This window comes from Tupaia chinensis, unplaced genomic scaffold (assembly GCF_000334495.1).
Source record: "Tupaia chinensis unplaced genomic scaffold, TupChi_1.0 Scaffold000093_1, whole genome shotgun sequence".
Classification (NCBI taxonomy): domain Eukaryota; kingdom Metazoa; phylum Chordata; class Mammalia; order Scandentia; family Tupaiidae; genus Tupaia; species Tupaia belangeri.
Genome location: NW_006159555.1, coordinates 10,299,665 through 10,321,174, shown reverse-complemented (window position 1 = coordinate 10,321,174; position 21,510 = coordinate 10,299,665). Strand labels below are relative to the sequence as shown.

The window sequence follows — 21,510 nt, the reverse complement described above, 5'->3', positions numbered from 1 at the left end:
TTTATGAAAGTGTCCCCCGAAAATTAGCGGTTTACAAATGGATAACTTGTTTTAGAAAGGACAAGATAATGAAAGAGGGGCCAGCAGGTGGCATGGTGGTTAAGGGCACTGGACTCCCACATGACCAACTGCAGTTTGAGTCCCAGACCTGGTGGCTGACTTTCTCACTATTTCTTTCTCTCTCTTTCTGCCCCTCTCTGGTCAAATTAAAATATTAAATAAATAAAATAATTCTTTAAAATAAAAAAAAAAGTCACAGTAAAAAAAAAAAAGATAATGAAAGATAAAATCTGTACCAATATACCATCCATATTGACTTGTGAGGAAAAATTGATCTTGTTTGTGCTCTAATTTAAGAGGACTGATGATTAACAAAGTCTAATACCACAGACATCTTGTTTGGTTCTGCTTACACAATTCTGACTGAAAAATTAAAGTTGAGCAAACATTTGGCATGATGGGTGCCAAAAACAATTGCACCAGATTAACTGTAGATAGAGGCAAATGAAAACAGGTCTTTTCACATTGCATATGTGCATGTGTGCTCGAAATCCCTAGAGTAGAATGGAAAAGAGACTGTGGTGAGGTCATCCCTCCCAGGGCGGGAAGAGGGGTGATTTTTCACTTTCCCTGTCTAATGCTCTCTAGTGAGTGCTAGTACCCAATAGTAACTTAAAACAAAAGCACAAAGAGGGAAGGTCAAAGACCACATCTTACATGATTTAATCTATATTAAATGCCAGTAAGGCAAATCCATGGTCACAGAAAGTAGACTGGTAGTTGCCTAGGGGTTGGGGAAAAACAGGGAGTGACTGGTAATAAGCATTTTCCTTTGTTCAATGGTAAAATGTTTCAAAACTGACCTGTGATGGCTGTATAATTCTGTAAAGATACTTTAAAAATTAATTTAAATAGATGAATTGTATGGTATGTGAACTGTTCTATCAATACAGCTACTTTAAAAAAAAAAAAAAGAGGGTATATCTGTATTTTCTTTTCCACCCATAATATATACCACGTCCTAATTTTAAACATTAACAGCATCCTGCCCATTATGTTTATAGATGTATCTTGAGTAAATCAATTTTTTTTTAATTTTGCCAGAGGATACGTGCTTTCAAAAAGAGATGGATTGAGAGATCTGCCTTATAGCAAAAACCTTTCTAAAAAAAAGAAAAATAAAGAGAGAGAGAGAGAGCACCCTGCAATTGAGACTAGTCACACCACAATTCCTCTGCTCCATTTCCCCACTGTGTTGGGATTTTGGACATGTATGCACACACTCCTAGCACGCTTTTCAAACCACTAGGGTGAGAATTCAAAGTGCAGTTGGTCACGTGGGATCCAGCTTCCTTAACTATTAGGCCATGGGGTTGGCCCTGGAAACTTACAAGAGAGGTTAAAATTTCTGTTGCATAAATTGGTACAATTATGCAAGCTATCCTGAGGTAAGCTCATCTATTGTTCCAGCTATCAAATATGTCCTGAAAATTTTTAAGGCTTTTGCCTACCTATTAGACATTTCTATTAAGACAACCTTTTAAAGATTTTTGCTATAGGGTACATGTACTTACTAGAGAGACAGAAAGCATGCAATCACTCCCGGGGGGAAGGGGGGGATGGAGGAGGGGGAGATAGCCACGACACAATCCCTTTTCCTCCTAGGATTTTGGACATGCTTGCACATGCACCTGGAGTGAGTTTCAAGCCACTCAGTCCAGGATTCAAACCATGTGGGAGTCCGGTGCCTTAACTACTTAGTCATCACCTGCTGTCCCCTTAACAGAACTCTCAAAAGGCCTATTAACCAAAGGCAATTGTGGACCTTAATTTGGATCCTGATTTAAACTAAATTAAAAGCACCTCTATCAGGGACCAGCCAATGGTAGTAATACAATGTTCTGTGATGTCTGAGTCATATGGTTAGATCCAAGATCCAAGTCTCAAGGCCTTCATGGGCATGCTGGGTGTGCGTGCACATGCCAATGGACCTATATAGGCTGAACACAGATTGTGGTGTAAAATCCCTGTTGGGGATGCCTCCATTTCTTTTTTTCTCTGTCTCATAGAAGAAACAAAAAAAAAAAAGTTTTTAATTAAAAAGTGGGACCATGGGATCAGCAGTTAGCATAATGGCTATGTTGCTGGACTTCCATGTAGTCAACTGCAGTTCGAGTCCTGGACCCAGTGGCTTCAACTCATGCCAGGTGTGTGTGCGTGTGTGCCCAAGATCCCAAGAGGAGAATGGTGGAGAAGGGATTGCAGCATGGCCATCCCCCCTGGGTTTCTGTCTCTATGTCTCTCTCTGTCTGTCTGGCGAGCGCACATGCCCTACAGTGAAAATCTCTCCAAAAAAAAAAAAAAAAAAAAAAAAATGTGGGACCAGACAGAGGTGCAACGATAAGACACAACACAACACTGTAAAAGGCAGTCCTACATGGAAAGGTTCCGAGCTCAAGTCTGGAGACCTCCCTAGAAATGTCTAACACATCCTTGCCCATGATGGAACTGGCTAAAGCTGGGGGAAGAGTGCAGTATCAAGATACTGGTACTGTCTTTCTGTATCTCTTCCTATTGTTTACTCATGGAAGAAATAAATTTTTTTTCTTTTAATCTACATTTTAGGGACCAGCAATTGGCATAATGGTTATGTTGCTAGACTCCCACATAGTCAATTGAGGTTCAAGTCCTGGACCTGGTGGCTTAAACTCACGCCAGGTGCATGTGCATGCGTGCCCAAGATCCCGAGAGGAGAATGGAGTAGGGATTGTGGTATGGCCATCCCCCCAGGGGGTAATTTCATGCTTTCTGTCTCTCTGTTTCTGTCTTTCTGGTGAGCGTACGTGCCCTATAGCAAAAAACTCTCCAAAAAAAAGGAAAAAAAAAAAAAAAGAGACCTTATCTTTTAAGGAACCCAAACATTTAGGGGTGAAAGAATAAGGATATGATATCTGGCTTTTACTATAAAATATTTCATTCAAGGAAGAGAGAGTTAATAGGGGGAATCCAAGAAATTTTCAGGAAGTGATTCACAACAAGGTTCCAAGCTCTTGTTCAGAGACATCCCTGAGTACATCAAGCATGTATGTGCCATGATCTGGGTTGGATGTATCTAAGGGTAGATCATAGCATTAAGACTATGTTAGGGATCAGCAGATGTCATAGCAGTTACACTGCTGGACACCCACACGGCCAACACGGTTAGAGTTCTGAACTCTGGCTTGAAACTCACACAGGGTGAATGTGTGTGAGTACCCAAATCCCAGAAGGAGGGTGCTGGACTCCCACATGGTTGACCACGGTTCAGGTCCCAGATCTGGCAGCTTGCTTGCTCTTTCTCTTTATCTCTCTGGTCAAATTAAAATAAATTAAGGTAAATAAAGTAATTCTTTTTAAAAAAAGCTCATAATCCTAACAGTTTATATAGGCTTACTCACTAAAAGGCTAGTTCACAATGGAAAAAAATTTTAAATCTAAGAATTATTTTCTTAATACATACATGTCCTTACTAATTTCTTTTTCAGTTTGCAACTTATTAACAATTTTATTTAAGGAACCTATTTGTACATAATTTATTCCACAATTTACTAATAAAAGAACAATTTTAGAGTCAGTTCTCTGGCATTAACAGTAATGCTCTACTTAAGAGAAGGCAGATCCCACATGGCAACTATGTTCAAATCCTGGCCTAGTCAATCAGAAACACACGAGGCATGTGTGTGAGTGCCCAGATTTGATGGGCTGAAGGACTAGAGGAAGGGGATCACAACAGGCTGAGACCCTGGAGAGGGTGCTCATCACTCTCCTGTTGTGTACACTCTGAGTAAAGAAAAAATATTTAAAGGAAAGAATTTCATTAAAATGTTTATATAAAAAGAAGGTAGAGACTTAGGGCAAGCAGATGCTGTGGAGATAAAGGCACTGGATCCTACATGGCTGACTCCCCGGTTCAAGTCCTGGACCCAGTGGCTTAAAGACCATGCCAGGCACGTGTGCATGTGTGACCAAAATCCCAAGAGGAGACTAAAGAATGGACTGCAGTGTGATCATCGCCCTGGAGGATAATTTCTCACTTTCCTTTTCTCGTGAGTACACACGCCATATAATAAAAACTGAAAGAAAAGGGTAGAGATCAATTCAAAACCCAGGAAGTGTTTTTCCCACTTTTAAGCCCTTTTACTCCTTATTTAAACCTAAATTTTAAAACTTTACTAAAATTTTATTAAAATGGGACCAGCAGTTAGCGTAATGGCTATGTCGCTGGACTCCCTTGCAGTCAACCGCGGTTCACATCCCCGACCCGGCGGCTTAAAACTCATGCAGGGCACGTGTGTGCATGCCCAAGATCCCGAGAGGAGAATGGAGGAGAAGGGATTGTGGCGTGGCCATTCCCCCCTGGGGGGCGATTTCTTGCTTCTGTCTCTATCTGTCTGGCGAGCGCACGTGCCCTACAGCAAAAACCTCTCAAAAAAAAATTTTATTAAAATTAAAACTTCTTTACCGGGACCAGCCGTTAGCGGCAATGGCTCTGTTGCTGGACTCCCATGTAGTCGACAGCAGTTCGAGTCCCGGACCCGGTGGCTTAAACTCACACCGGGTGTGTGTGCATGCGTGTCCAAGATCCCAAGAGGAGAATGGAGGAGAAGGGATTGCGGCATGGCCATCTCCCCTGGAGGGGGGGTGATTTCTCACTTTCTGTCTCTCTGTCTCTCTCTGGTGAGTACACGCGCCCTATAGCAAAAACCTCTCCAAAAAAAAAAAACTTCTTTACCTAGAAAATTTTCTATCATTTAGAGTAAATGTTGAAAGATGATTAACAAATTCTAAACCCTAGGGCATAGTTATTAAACTGTTTCTTTTTTTTGTACACCAACACGTTTTTCCTCAGTAGTCAGTTAACAGCTTAAATATATCATTATTCTAATCCATGTTTAGCCGATGTGGGAAATATCAGTTAAGTGATAAGGCCTTGATGGGTCTTCCTAAGTAGAAGTGCTTTGTTTTATTTTGTCTTTGGCACAGAGATGATTGATTGATTGATTGATAGAGATGCCCTATAAGGAAGGAAGGAAGCAAGCAAGCAAGCAAGCACTCCCCCACAAGGGGAAAGGACACATAGCAATCCCTTCTCCTCCACTCTCTTCTCGGAATTTTTGGGCACATGCACACACACCACCAGCACATTTTTCATATTTTTTAAGTGGCTGGGTTTAAGATTCAAACTATGCAGTCGACCATGTGAGAACCAGCCACCCTAGCCACCATGCCAACCAGCTACCAGAGCTTTACCTCCTTCAGAGCATTTACCTCAGAAGGTAAGCAATGAGCTCACTCCAAAAACACTGCACCATCACTGTTCATAACAATTCAGGATTCCTTTTTTGAGAACTGTCTTCAGAGCATATGCACATGCTTTTTAATATCTTTATTAGTGGCAAATCTTTATTTCTTTAGTGTGAACTATTTATCATCTGAAAGTGATTCACATTCAATTCTGATGAATAAAGTGAATAATATGAACAAAACTATACCTAGTGAAAAATTACATGTGAATATAAATTATCAGACTAAATTTACCTGTGCTTCTGTCTACAATTTCATACTATAATCACAAGACAGAAGGAAAGAAGAAGGGAAAACCCTTCAGTGGAATGTAGGCATATCACAATCCTTTTTCTTCCATTTCTCCATCCTGTCCAGGATTTGGGATATGCAAACACCACCTGCCTAATAGTTTTAAAAACACACTGGGTCTGGGGCCAGCAGGTGGCGTGGTGGTTAAGGGCATTGGACTCCCACATGGCTGACTGTGGTTCAAGTCCCGGACCTGGCAGCTTGCTTTCTTTCTCTCTCTCTCTCTCTCTCTGTCCTTCTCTAGTCAAATTAAAATAAACAAATAATTAAACACACACACACACACACACACACACACACACACACACACACACTGGGCCTGAGATCTGAATCATGGTCAGCCACGTGGGATGTGGCTCCAAAGCACAGTACTTAACCACTGTACTGCAGGGTCGGCCCTGCCAACAATTTCAAAAGAAAAATTTTCATATAAAGGAAAATATTATTTTGAATATCAAAACTTTGAGTTTTAGGGAACCAGCAGTTGGCGTAATGGCTATGTCGCTGGACTCCCACGTAGTCGACTGTAGTTCGCGTCCCGGACCCGGTGGCTTAAAACTCACACCAGGCGTGTGTGCATGTGTGCCCAAGATCCCGAGAGGAGAATGGAGGAGAAGGGATTGCGGCGTGACCATCCCCCCTAGGGGGTGATTTCTCGCTTTCTGTCTCTATGTCTCTCTCTCCCTATCTGGCAAGCGCACACGCCCTATAGCAAAAACCTCTAGAAAAAAAAAAAAATTTTGAGTTTTAGTTTTGCCTCACTTATCAGGTATGGATACAAGTAAACTTAAAAACCTGTTTCCTGGGCCAGTCCCTTAGCCTAGTGGCTCAAGGAGCCAGATTCCACATGGCTGATCAAAGTTCAAATAACTAGCCCTAGAGGCTTGAAAAACATACTGGACATGTATGCATGTAAGCCCAAAGTCCCAAAGAATGGAAAAATGGAGAAGAGCTGTGGCATGACCGCATCTCAATGAGGGCTAGGGGGAGATGTTCTCTTCCTCTCTCTTTTTCCCTGTCTCTCCATCTCTCACTGGAAAGCAATACCCTATGGCATCTAAGAAATATTTTCAATTAAAAAATGTGTCTCCTAAGCTTAAAGTCATTCTGTTTCTATAAAAGATTGCCATGTATTTCTAAGCTTTTATAACTTTGTCAATTTTTAATATATTTTAATGGAACTATAGTTATATTCAACAAGGTAGTAATCACTCAATGTTTAAAAACTAAATTATGGGGGACCAGCAGGTGGCATGGTGGTTAAAGTGCTGGACACTCCCACATGGCCAAGCACAGTTTGAGTCCTGGACCTGGAGACTTGCTTTCTCGCTTCCCCTCTCTTTCTCTCTGTTTCACTCTGGTCAAATTAAAAAATAATAATAAATTAATAAATAATATTAAATAAGTATTTTTTTAAAAAGCTAAATTATGATATATGCTACCAAGTGAGCTACACAATCGCAATTTCATGAGATTTACCCCTCAAATTAAACATTTACCCCTCAAATTAAACATCAGCTATCCATAAAGCAAGTATATACCAAAGCAGATAATTGAAAAATTTGGAAATTCAAGAACAGAACACATTAAAACTATGGCACTGATCTAATGATGCCTACACTGAGGCTTTAAAAAAATATCGCTTAGGAGCTGGGAAGTGGCATGGTGGTTAGGGTGCTGGACTCCCACATGGCCAACCCACAGTTTGATTCCTGGACTTGGCAGCTTGCTTTCTCACTTCCTTCTCTCTCTCTTTCTCTCTGTCTGCCTCTCTCTAGTGAATACAGGTGTATTATAGCAAACAAAATAATAAAAATAATAAATTAAATAATAATTTTTTTAAATACGACTTAATAAACTCAACTAAAACACAAAATCTCCCACGTTCAATTTCCCTTATGGTGCTTAAATATATTATATTTGGGAAGGTACCAATAAATTATTATTTTAAAAATATAAACCAATAGTCAGCATGTGACATGGTGGTTAATGCGTTGGACTCCCCAAATGGCCAGCTGTAAAGTTCAAACCCTGGACCCAGAATCCTGAGAGAATTGAGAAGGAACTGCAATGTGAACATCCCCCCCTTTGGGATAATTTCTCACTTTCCCTCTCTATCTCTAGCCAACAAGTACCTGCACCCTATAGCAAAAACATTAAAAAAAAAAAAAAAAATACACATGCACAACAAAATTGGGCCACTTAGGTGGCATGATGGTTAAAGCAGCTGGATCTCACATAGCCAATTGCACTGTCCAAGTCCTGGACCTGGTGACTTGAAAAACACTCCAGGTCTGCATGCCAAAAATCCAAGAGGGCAGAACCAGCAGTTAGCGTAATGGCTATGTCATTGGACTCCCATGTAGTCGACCGCGGTTCACGTCCTGGACCCCGGTAGCTTAAACCTCACGCCTGGCACGTGTGCATGCGTGCCCAAGATCCCGAGAGGAGAATGGAGGAGAAGGGATTGCAGCGTGGCCATCCCCCCGGGGGGAGATTTCTCGCTTTCTGTCTCTATATCTCTGTCTGTCTGGCGAGTGCATGCGCCGTATAGCAAAAACCTCTTCAAAAAAAATCCCAAGAGGAGAATGGAAGATAAGAGACTGTCATGTGGTCATCTGCCCTAGTGGGGGAAGGGAGGGTTACCCTCCTTCTCTGTCTCCAGTGACTGTACATACCCAGTGGCAAATTTTTTTTAAATATGTGTGTACATACATATAGACAAATAATGTACTGTGAAATTTAACACCTTATATCATCCTCTGTCAAGTGTTTTATCATCATTCCTAATTCCAAAACGAACTTCTTAGCTTATTTCTCAACAGTAGCACCATCTCTACTCAACGGGAAAGTTGATATTAAAGGAATCAATCTGCCTGCAAGAAGGTGGTGTGGTGGTTAAGGAACTGGATTCCCACATGGCCAACTACACTGCAGCTTGAAAAATCACGCTGGGCACTTATGAATACATGCCCAAAATCCTGAGAGGAGAAGGGACTGCATCATGGCCATCCCCTCTAGGGGAGCATCTTTCTCTCTCTCTGGTGAGTGAATGCACCCAATGGCAAAGATCTTTAAAAAAAAAAAAAGAAAGAAAGAAAGAAAGAAAGAAAGAAACAATCTGCTAATAAAAAGTCTCCAGGCCCAGCAGGTGGTGTAGTAGTTGAGGCGCTGGATTCCCTCATGGCTGAGCACAGTTCAAGTCACAGATCTAACAGCTTGCTTTCTCACTCTCCCTTTCCGTCTGCCTCTGGTCAAAACTGAAGAATAATGATAATATATAAAATTAAAAATAAATAAATCTTTTTTTTTTTTGGAGAGGTTTTTGCTATAGGGCATGCGTGCTCGCCAGACAGAGAGAGACAGAGAAATAGAAAGTGAGAAGTCACCCCCCCAGGGGGGATGGCCACGCCGCAATCCCTTCTCCTCCATTCTCCTCTCGGGATCTTGGGCACGCACACACATGCACCTGCAGTGAGTTTTTTAAACCACCGGGTCTGGAACACGAACCGCAGTCGACTACGTGAGAGTCTAGCAACATAGCCATTACACTAACTGCTGGTCCCAAAAATAAATAAATCTTAAAAAGAAAATCCTTCTGCAATATGATTTAACCATGTAATCCAAGACAAAAAAAGAAATCCAATTTTTCCAGTAGATTTAAGAGACAGTGGTATGGTAGTTAGGGCAGGTGGATCCCACATGGCCAATGTCATGGTTTGAATCCCAGACCTGGCAGCTTGAGAAACATGCCAGGCACATGTGTATACATGCTCAAAATTTCAAAAAGAAAGGAGACAGGGAAATAGGACTGAAGCATGCCCTCTCCCCATGGAGGCGGGTGTTTTCTAACTCCTCCCCCTCCTCGGTCTCCAGTGAGCACACACACCCTCAAGCAAAACTGAAAAGAAAGAGAGACAGGGCCAGCCCTATGGCCTACTGTTAAGGGAGCCAGATCCCACATGGCCAACCAAGGTTTGAATTCTGTCCCAGAGGTCTTAAAAAGCACTCTAGGCACATGTGCCCCAAATCCTGACAGTATGAAAAAATAGAGAAGAGATTGCAGCATGACTAAGCCCATTGGGGAGTGCATTCTCAAACCTCACTCTCTCTCTGGTGAGTGTACATGCCCTCTAGCACCTAAAACAAGACAAACTGACCTTTAAACTTAACTAAAATTTAAAATATTTACTTATAAAACACACCATACATTTGAGTTTCCTTTTTTTTTGGAGAGGTTTTTCGTTGTAGGGTGCGTGAGCTCACCAGACAGACAGAGAGAGACACGCCACAATCCCTTCTCCTCCATTCTCCTCTCACGATCTTGGGCACGCACGCACACGCGCCTGGTGTGAGTTTTAAGCCACCGGGTCCGGGACGTGAACCGTGGTCGACTACGTGGGAGTCCAGCGACATAGCTATTACGCTAACTGCTGGTTCCATATTTGAGCTTCTTAAAATTCTACTTTTAGGGGCCAGTGGTTAAGGCACTGGACTCCCACATGGCTAATCACAGTTCAAGTCTCTGAACTAACTGCTTGAAATTCATGCCAGGCACATGTGCATGTATACCCAAAATCCCAAGAGGAGAATGGAGAGAGAATGTGGTGTGATTTCTCACTTTCCCTCTCCCTGTCTGTTTCTCTGGCGAGCACATGTGCACTATGACAAAAACCTTGCGGGGGGTTGGGGGGGGGGAGCCTCTAATATTATAACTTTAAATATCATCCTAAATTGTCAAAGATTTCAGTAACAGAATAGCACAGGTTTTACAGTCAGTCTAGTATTACCACTTGATATTACAACGATCTAACTGAAGACCCCCCCTAGGCAAAGCAAATAAGCACTGTGTTACTTCATTTCCTATACAGGAAATGAAAGTAAATGTTAACAGGGAACCAGATGAGCAGTTGGCGTTAAGATTCCTGTCTGGGACCAGCAGTTAGCGTAATGGCTATGTCGCTGGAGTCGACCGCGGTTCAGGTCCCAGCCCCAGTGGCTTAAAACTCACACCGGGCACGTGTGCGTGCGTGCCCAAGATCCCGAGAGGAGAATGGAGGAGAGGGGATTGCGGCGTGACCATCCCCCCTGGAGGGTGATTTCTCGCTTTCTGTCTCTATGTCTCTCTCTCTCTGTCTGGCGAGCGCACACGCCCTATAGCGAAAAAAATCTCTCAAAAAAAAAAAAAAGATTCCTGTCAAGCATATCTCTCTCTCATATGAAAGAAAGAAAACAAAGTTGAAATAAATTAGTTCTGTGTCGACCAAACGAAGACAAATTTTACTCAGAGAACTATGTACTTGTATATTTTTTAAAAGAATGATTTTTTATTTATTCATTCACTGATTTTTTAATTTGACCAGAGAGAGAGAGAGAGTGAGAAAGCAAGTCACCAGGTCTGGGACTCAAACCATGGTCAGCCATGTGGAAGTGTCTAGCACCTTAACCACTACACCATCTGCTGGTCCCCTGTATTTATTTTTTTTAAGAAAGATTTTTGTTATAAGGCATGTACACTATCTAGAAAGACAGAGACAGAAAGCGAATCGCCTTCTCAAAAAACCGCTCAAAAAATATATATTTTAATGAAGATCATCCAAAAAAGCATTAAGGTTATCAAAGTCCTAACCAGTTTATCTTACTAGCTAAAACGGGTTGAACTTTTTTAGAGTGCTTTGCTTGGGGCCACCAGTTGGCTTAATGGTTAATGCACTGGACTGCCACATAGCCAACCACAATTTGAGTCCTGGAACTGGCAGCTTGAAAAATCACACCAGAAGCGTGTGCATGTGTGCCCAAAATCCCAGGAGAACAACAGAGAAGTAACTGTGGCATGGTCATCTCCAGGTGGTGATTTCTCACATTCCCTCTCACTGTTTCTTTTTTCCAGCCAGCACCCATGCCCTATGGCAAAAACCTTAAAGAATAAAAAGAGTGCTTTGCCTTTGATAAGTGCTCAATACACACTGTTTTATTAACAACAAATTTCTGAAGGCTAATCAACATGTGAATCAACATGCTACAAAGTTTTTGTTTTGTTTTGGATTTGCAGGGATGGCGTGAGCGACACTAACCCCTGGGAGAATGACTACACTACAATCCCTTCTCCATTCTCCTCTCAGGACTGTAGGCACACATGCATATGTGTCTGGCATATTTTTCAAGTCACTGGGTCCATATTCAAATCATGCAGTTGGATATGTGGGATCCATCTGCCTTAACAACCGCACTACCTGGCTGGCCTTCAAATTATTACTTAGGACCCCAATCCTTCATTCCAAGAATAAATAACCCTTATTTTATCAAATCTAGGCAACTGATGTATTTTTCTTTAAAAAGTATTGAAATATTTCAGTGGCTGGTTCTTTCACAACCCGGCTGACGGCAAACATAAAATTTCACAGATCCTAAGGTTAATCGCAATTTAAGAAAAGTTAAAAGTAGAAAAATATGCATCTTGGAATCAACTAAACAGGATAAAAGCATAATCCATAAAATACTAAGGTGTCATATTTGGTTTGAAGATTTATTTAAAAAACAACAAAAACTGGGACCAGCAGTTAGCGTAATGGCTATGTCACTGGACTCCCATGTCGTCGACTATGGTTCGAGTCCCGGACCCGGAGGCTTAAACTCACGCCAGGCGGGTGTGCATGCATGCCCAAGATCCCAAGAGGAGAATGGAGAAGGGATTGCGGCGTGGGCATCCCCCCTGGGGAGTGATTTCTCGCTTTCTCTCTGTCTCTGTCTGTCTTTCTGGTGAGCGCACACACCCTATAGCAAAAAAAAAACTCTCAAAAAAAAAAAGAGAACAAAAAAAAAAACCAAAAACTGAAGCTTCATTTAGTGTTCCACACATACTGGTTGACATTAACTGTGTCTCTATCTAGGGACCAGCAGGTTGTGTAATGGCTATGTTGCTGGACTCCCATGTAGTCAACTGCAGTTTGAGTCCCGGACCCTGTAGCTTAAACGCACACCAGACGCATGTGCATGCATGCATGCCCAGGATCCAGAAAGGAGAATGGAGGAGAAGGGATTGTGGTGTGGCTATCTCTCCTGGGAGGTGATTTCTCACTACCTGTCTCTCTGTTTCTTTCTGGTGAGCCCACATGCCCTACAGCAAAAATCTCTTAAAAAAAAAAAAAGAACAAAACAGTGTTTCTATCTACAATGTTGCCTTAATTTATTAAGCACCCAAAAGACAAATTCAGCTTCCAGAGAAAGTGACAGTTATCAATAAATGGCTTAAGGGAACCAGCAGTTAGCGTAATGGCTATGTCGCTGGACTCCCACGTAGTTGACTGCGGTTCGCGTCCCAGACCCGGTGGCTTAAAACTCACGCAGGGCGCGTGTGCGTGCGTGCCCAAGATCACGAGAGGAGAATGGAGGAGAAGGGATTGCGGCGCGACCATCCCCCCTGGGGGGTGATTTCTCGCTTTCTGTCTCTCTGTCTCTCTCTGTCTGGCGAGTGCACGCGCCCTAGAGCGAAAACCTCTCAAAAAAATAAATACATAAATAAATGGCTTAAGAGGTATTCCTGGGTTAGCCCTGTGGCCTGGTTAAGGGAGCTGGATTTCACGCTGCCACCTCAAATCCCTGACCCAGCAGTTTGAAAGACACATCAGGTCCATGTGTTTCGTTCCCAAAATCACAATATGGTATAGAAATACAGAATGGATTGCAGCATGACCATCCCCATGGTGCTTTCTCCCTCTCCCTTTCTCTGACAGAAACAAAGATGTTCTCAAAGTTAGATGAGGAAAAAAAGAATAATTACTTATTTATATTTATTATTTTTCAATTTGACCAGAGAGAGACAAAGAAGGAAAATAAGAAAGCAAGCCACCAGGTCCAGGATTCAAACCTCAGTCAGACATGGGGAAGTCCAGCACCTTAACCGCCATGCCACCTGCTGGCCGCAAGAAAAAAAAATTTTTTTAATATATATATTTTAAGGATTATTTAATTTTATTTTAATTTGACCAGAGAGGGAGGGAGAAAGAAAGTGAGAAAGCAAGTAGCCAGATCCAGGACTCGAATCACAGTCAGCAGAAAAATTTTTTTAAATATTTTTTAATGATTGAAAGACTCATTATACAACTGTTAAGGGAAAAAAGAGCATTACTTTCATACTTTTTTAAAAAGTTCTTTAATTTTACTGATTTTTTTCTTTATTCATAAAATAAACGCACATGCATGAGAGATGAGGAACCTCTACACACACGAGAGAAAGTGTGAATTTTTTTTCTTTATTCATACTATGATAACTGCACACACATGAAAGAGATGAGGAACCTCTACCCACACACGTGAGAGAAAGTGTGAGTGAGAAAAACGAGTAGTCGCCACAGGATCTAGTCATACTATGATGTCCTTCCTCAAGTCCTCCAGCCGTCTCCATCCTAGGCACTTCTTCGTATGCCTAGTGCATTTCAGGCTGATGGAGCCAAGGTTTTAAACCATGTAAGATACAAACAATGTCTGTGAGAAAACAGACTTTCTTTTGGAGATTCAGCATTTCTTGAGCAATGTGATACTACTATAACACAGAATTGGTACCCCTCCCCTCCAAAATTTTTTTTTTTTTTTTGTAAATGTCAGAGTGTGTATGTATTGATGCATTGACCAGAGATGGGACACACACACACACACACACACACACACACACACAGACCCCTCCCAAAACTGAGCATGTTCACACCATAATCCCTTCTTCATTTCTCTACTCTGCCATGACCTGGGGCACACATGAGGATATGCCTAACATGTTTATAAAACCTTGCTAGACTGGATTCAAACTACATGGTTGGCCATGACAGATCTAGCTACCTTAACCACCAGGTCCAAAGTCAGTCTAAGACTTCTTTAATTTTAAATTACCGATGTAAATTCCTTAAAACAGGGATGCTTAGTCAATTAGTTACCCTTCTGAAGTATGTATTAATTATTGGGTTATCAGAAAAATCATGCCATAATTTTTCTGTTTTCTATGCAAAAATGCATCATGACTTTTCCAACAACCCAATAAATTATGTATGGCCATCTTTTTTCTGAGATAATTCATCAGTTTTTCAAAGGATACGTACTCCTAAAAGGCTAAGAATCACTTTTTTTTTGGGAGGGGGGAGAAGTTTTTGCTATAGGACACGTGCACTCGCCAGAAAGACAGAGACAGAGAGATAGAAAGCGAGAAATCACCCCCCCAGGGAGGATGGCTGCAATCCTTTCTCCTCCATTCTCCTCTCAGGATCTTGGGCACGCGCACACACACACGCATCCGGAGTAAATTTAAGCCACTGAGTCCAGGACTCGAACCACGGTTGGCTACATGGGAGTTCAGCAGCATAGCCATTACACTAACTGCTGGTCCCAAGGCTAAGAATCACTTTTTTCCCTCTACTTTTTTCTTTGAGAGATTTTTTTGCTATAGGGTACATCTGCTTCTGGGAGAGATAGAAAGTGAGAAATCACCCTCCCAGGGAGTGGCCATACCACAATCCGTTCTCATCTAGTCTCTTAGAATTTGGGGCACACACGCACATGTGCCCAGTGTGAGTTTCGAGTAAGTTGGTCCAGGATGCGAACCAAAGTCGACTGTGTGGGCATCCAACAACATAACTAATTTGCCATTTGCCAGTCCCTTTCCCTATACTTTTTTAAAAATTTATTTCTAGGGACCAACAGTTGGCATAATGGCTATGTTGCTGGACTCCAATGGAGTCAACCGTGGTTCGAGTCCCAGACCCAATGGCTTGCACTGGGCCCATGTGCATGCATGCCAAAGATCTCAAGAGGAGAATGGAAAAGGAATTGTGCCGTGGCCATACCCACTGAGTGGTGATTTCTTGCTTTCTGTCTCTCTGTCTCTCTCTTTCTGGCGAGCGCACACACCCTATAGCAAAAAATCTCTCAAAAAAAAAATTATTTCTACTATAAGAGAGAGACAGAGAGGGGGGAACTCCCAACAGGGTCTTTATTCTTTGATCTACCCCAAATCCCAGTCAGCCCAGATCATAGGCAAAGTGCTCAGGGAGTTACTGAAACACAAACAGGACCTTTCTCATGTGGGTTCAACTGCATTACTGCTGCACCATCACCTAGCCCCCAAAATCACTTTTTTTTTTTCAGGGGTGGGAGGAGTGCTAGAGGATATGTGTGTTCACCAGAGAGACAGTGTGAGGGAAAGGAGAAAGCAGCCCCTACTTTTTAAAATTATTTTATTTACTTCATTTATTTTACTTATTTTAACTTGACCGGAGAGGGACAGAGAGAGAGAGAGAGAGAAAGAGAAAGCAAACCACGAGGTCCGAGACTCGAACCACATTCGGACATGTCTGAGTTCAGCATCCTTAACCACCATGACACCTGCCAGCCCCAAGCCCCTGTGTTTAATAGTCAAGCCACAATCCTTTCTCCATCTCTCTTTTGGGAATTTTGAGCATGCACACACAGGTACCCACTGTGTTTCTCAGGTCACCAGATTCAGGACTCAAACTGCATAGTCAGCCATGTGAAATCTGACTGCCTTAACCACCAGGCCACAGAGCTAGCCCTAAACTCACTTTTTTTAAAAATAATTATTTATTTTTATTTTATTCATTCATTCATTTATTTTTTAGTTTGACCAGAGAGAGAAAGAGGGTGAGAGGGTGAGAGAGAGGAAGTGAAAAAGCAAGCCACCAGATTCAGGACTTGAACCCTGGTCTGCCATGTGGGAGTGTCCAGCACCTTAATGACCATGCCACCTGCTGGTCCCCCTAAACTCACTTTTTAAGAAGAACTGTTTCAACTACATATTAAGAATTCAGGGTCAGGCCAGCCAGTGGCATGGTGAATAGGGTAGATGGCTCTCACATGGCTGACAACGGACCCAGTAGCCTGAAAGGCACACCAGCTCTCTGTGTGTGTGCATGTGTACCCAAAATCCCAAGAGAACAGAGATTTGTGGTGTGGTCATCCTTTTGAGGGGTGATTTGTCTTTGTCTTTTTTTTTTTTTTTTTTTTGAGAGTCTTTTGCTATAGTGCATGTGTGCTCGCCAAAAAGACAAAAAGAGACAGAAAGCGAGAAATTACCCCCCGGGGGGATGGCCATGCCGCAATCCCTTTTCTTCCATTCTCCTCTTGAGATCTTGGGCATGCACACACACGTGCCCAGCCTGAGTTTAAGCCACCGGGTCCAGGACTCAAACCATGGTCGACTACATAGGAGTCCAGTGACATAGCCATTACGCCAACTGTTGGTCCCCTTTCTTTTCTTAAATGTTATCAAAAGAATTATTTATTTTACTTACTGTTGTTTTTAATTTGATATAGAGCATATGTTCTCTCCAGAGAGAGAGAGAGAAAATGAGAAAGCAAGCCACAAGGGCCAAAATTTGAACCATGGTCAGCCAGGTATGAGCCCAGCACCTTAACCACCAGGCCACCTGCTGGCCCCAGGAGGTGATTTCTCTCCCTCTATCTTCAGTCTCTCTCCAGTGAGTTTAATTCTCTCCAGAATTAAACTTTACTCAACTCTCTCTCTCTCTGTGTGTGTCTTCAGTCTCACTCCAGTGAGTGCATGAGCCCTACAGCAATCTAAAAAAGCAAACAAACAAAAAACATGGGGAATGCATGTAAGTGCCTGCCCTAAAAATCCAGAGGGAATAGAGGAGAAGGGATTGTGGGGTGATCTGAGGATGGTAGAGGTGGAGTGTGTGTGTGGGGGGGGTGATTTCTTACTTTCTGTCTCTCTCCAGGAAGTACAAGTGTCCTACAGCATATTTAAATTAACAAAATAGAAATAAAACACTCATATTTCATTACTTCGATCAAATTACTGAATAAAATCAAAACTACAAATAGGTACCGGAATACTCCGGCTTTCTGCATCATTCCAACTTTTATGTTACATATATCATGAAACAGGTATTCTCACTATCTGACTCTAGATTTGCTGCTATCAAACTTGTAGATAAATAGTGTAAGAGCTCTAAGGGGATTCTATACCAAAGCACACACACCAGCTTTGATTGTTATCAGGAGTTATTTGAAATAATAGTTCCTTTTAACGAAAATGGGGTGGACTTGCTACAAGTCTTCATTAATTACTGACTTAATAATTTATTCTACCAGGACCAGTATGTAGCACAGTGGTTAAGGGCACTGGATTCCCACACGGCCGACCACGGTTCAAGTTCTGACCCTGGTGGCTTGCTTTCTCACTTTCCGTCTCTCTCTCTCTCTCTCTCTCTCTCTCTCTGTTCCTCTCTGGTCAAATTTTAATTAATTAATTAACTAAAATAATTCTTTAAAAAATCATTTATTCTTCCAGTAACATAACAAAATTTCAATCAGTTTCATAGCAGCAAATTAAGTTCAGAAGTGTTTTCAAGTGTTCTAAGTCATCTCCTACTTTGTCTATTGTTAGTGACTGACCCCTAGAGAAAAAACTCTAAGGAGCTTAGAAATTCAAAAGTTTAGTCAACTAGGTCAAGAAACTGTACAAAAAGATAGCAAGGTCAAAAAATATTTTACAATATGCAGAAAAGGTAGAGAAAACCAACTATTTCCATCATATTCCCCCAAAGCTAAGAATCACACAGTTGAGAGAGAATCATCAAAAGCAGGATTAATAAAAGACAAAAAAAAAAAAAGAGAGAGCGAGAGAGAGAGAGAGAGAGAGATGTCTCACAAGTATCCATGCAGATCCAGTGGTTAAAACAGACTGGAGGGGGACCAGCAGTTAGCCTAACGGCTATGTCACTGGATTCCCATGTATTCTACCGCGGATCAAGTCCCAGACCCGGTGGCTTAAACTCACGCCAGGCACATGTGCGTGCGTGCCCAAGATCCCAGGAGGAGAATGGAGGAGAAGGGATTGTGGCGTGGCCATCCCCCCTGGGGGGTGATTTCTCACTTTCTGTCTCTCTGTTTCGCTCTGTCTTTCTGGCGAGCGCACATGCCCTATAGCAAAAACCTCTCCAAAAGAAAAAGAAAAAAAAAAAAAAAACCAGACTGGAGGCCAACTATTGATATTTCATGGGGTGAAAAAAAAGATCACTTGGAAACCTATTAAGGTGTAAAAATCAGTTATATGCTGAAAATTTTAAATAACTGGCAGTCCCACTGTCTTCAGAAACAATTATGCCAAGTAGAGAGAAGAGTTTAATTTGAAAATAAATTATACTAAATATTCAAGGACTAACATTTGATATGGGAGAAGAGTGGCAGAGAAAGTTCTGTGCCAACCTTTAACTGCAGCTGTAGTGGAACACACTAAAAGCTTTGTTTTAAGACAAAAGCAATGAAATAAAAAACAATGGTTTTAAATCTATCCCGTGTTAGCTGCTCATGACCATAAATTTGCCTTTTTGCCAAATGAAGGACTAATGAAATAAACGGCCACACAATAAAGGAGAAAGCAGAAGAAAATGCAATTGAACAGACTTTTCATGCAAGATTAAAACAAAAACTGTTTAAGAATTTTCACTTTTTAGTGTCAAAAATTGAGAAATCTAACACATACCAAAACAAACAAAAAAACAGATTAAACCATTCGCTATAAACGGAACTGAAATTTAAAAACACTGAATTTAAATGGGTGCATACTACAAGGAATCCTTCTAATACTACCTATTCTAAACTGAAAGGGTTCTCCACACTCCTTTCTCAGTCACTTAGGCAAAATGTTACAACCTGCAGCACATTATTTTCTTTCACATACTTGGGTTTGTTTTTTTTTTTTTTAACTGCACTAAAGTGAGATTATTCTATTAGTAGACATTCACCTTAACTATCAGTTGTCCCAAGCAACAATACTTTTTAGAAATTAAACTTTACTGGGACCAGCAGTTAGTGTAAAGGCTATGTCGCTGGACTCCCATGTGGTAGACCGTGGTTTGAGTCCCAGACCCAGTGGCTTAAAACTCATGCCTGGCGCATGTGCGTGCGTGCCCAAGATCCTAAGAGGAGAATGGAGGAGAAGGAATTGCAGCGCGGCCATCCCCCCTGGGGGGTGATTTCTCGCTTTCTGTGTCTCTGTCTCTCTCTGTCTGTCTGGCAAGCACATGTACCCTACAGCAAAAAAAAAAAAAAAAAGAAATGAACCTTTACTCAACCAAAGTTGGCCAGTAGATTTTGCTAAACAACCCTTTGCTAGAAAAGTTATCACACAAATCCATTTTGTGCAGCTAATTGTTCTAGCACCCATAATGAAAACTGATTATTTTGACAATAGAGCAGGTGTCTGAACATGAACACAGAAGAACCTTTCCAATTGTCACTAATAACTTGTACATTATTAGTAATTTCAAATATCTGCATCTGATAAGTACAGTGTGTGCTGACCACAAAAGATGAAGTGTGCAATTAGCAAAGGGTACCACGCTTACGTAATATTCTAAAAATGTGCTTTTACTAGATATTCAATGACTATCACAAGCGTGATCATTAACCTTCCCATATCAATCCCATTTCCTACAAAGGTGACCCAATTTCAAGCCTGAAACTGAAGCTTCTACCTTTAGAAGGATAGAAAACAGGAGTTAAGTAATTGGGTAGTCCTAAAAATACACATCACAACTACATGACTAAGATACTCATTTAAAACTCGTGCCAAGATAACCCCTCCCTTCAAAACAAACTAAAATTGACTCACTGGCCTATTTTTCTTAATTTTGGAAGTAAAAAAGAAAAAAAAAACCTAAATGGATTCCTAAGTACTTATTTCCTGTCTCTGCTCCTACCATCTGAAACATTCAAACCTTCAATGTGTGGTTTTCTCCCTGCAAAAACGCTAAAAAAGTAAATAAACAAAAAGTCAGTTTCTCCAAGTTACCTACTTTAGGCTTAAAAAAAAGGAAATTCCTGTATTTGGGAATTTTAATTACACTAAAATCATGTAAAACAATAGAAACAATACCTATGGTTGCTAAAGAGACATCCTACCCAGAAAAACCTCATCTCAGATGATAGTTTTCATCTATGAGAGATCCCATTTGCTAAAGTTAACCACCTGAGCAAAAGGCTTTAATTTTTGTCTCTCTAAAGTGGCAAATTATCAATCTCCCTACATAACATGTTCTTCCCTCTAAAAGGAAATTCCTGTATTTGGGAATTTTAATTACACTAAAATCATGTAAAACAATAGAAACAATACCTATGGTTGCTAAAGAGACATCCTACCCAGAAAAACCTCATCTCAGATGATAGTTTTCATCTATGAGAGATCCCATTTGCTAAAGTTAACCACCTGAGCAAAAGGCTTTAATTTTTGTCTCTCTAAAGTGGCAAATTATCAATCTCCCTACATAACATGTTCCACCCTCTGTGAATATTTCTACATGTAAAAAAAAAAAAAGAAAAAGAAAGAAAGCTAGTAAAGTTGGTACAGAGGACAAAGGGCATTCTGAAAGGCCCACTGGGGTAAATGGAGAATAAGGACAAAAAAAAAAGGACTAAATTAAAGTTCCTCCAAGTGGTTAATGATAAGGAAATGTAGGTGCCCCCCCTCCGGTTTTTTCAAAACCAACCCTAGGGTCCTAGTCTTACATTACCGCCCACTGGAATGTAAAGTTGGAACTACCCAAGAAGCCCAACGAATCCTCAAAATGTCAGGGCACAAGGCGGCCTCTGGAATGACAGGCTAATGCCCCTCCCCCACCCCACCCCCCAAAAAAGAAAAGTCCAATCCAATAAGTGCAGGTCACCCTGCCCTCTGGGGCAGTTCCAGCCAGCGCGGGGAGGGTTCTGATGGAAGGACAAGAGAGGAAAGGCAGACCACCTCTCTTCACATAGACCCGCAACTAGGGAAACAAAACAAAGACAGCCCTCCTACGGTAGCCACTGCCCTAGCCCGAAAGGCTTTCCCGTTTCCCGGTGCAGTGGGGCCTC

The 21,510-nt window shown here is 41.5% G+C and overlaps 1 protein-coding gene across 2 annotated transcripts in view; it reads right to left on the bottom strand.

The window, feature by feature from the left end:
- Positions 1 to 21,510, bottom strand: part of UBE2R2 (ubiquitin conjugating enzyme E2 R2) — a 151,093-nt gene that overhangs the window by 129,143 nt on the left and 440 nt on the right. The gene's annotated exons all lie outside the window — the stretch shown is intronic.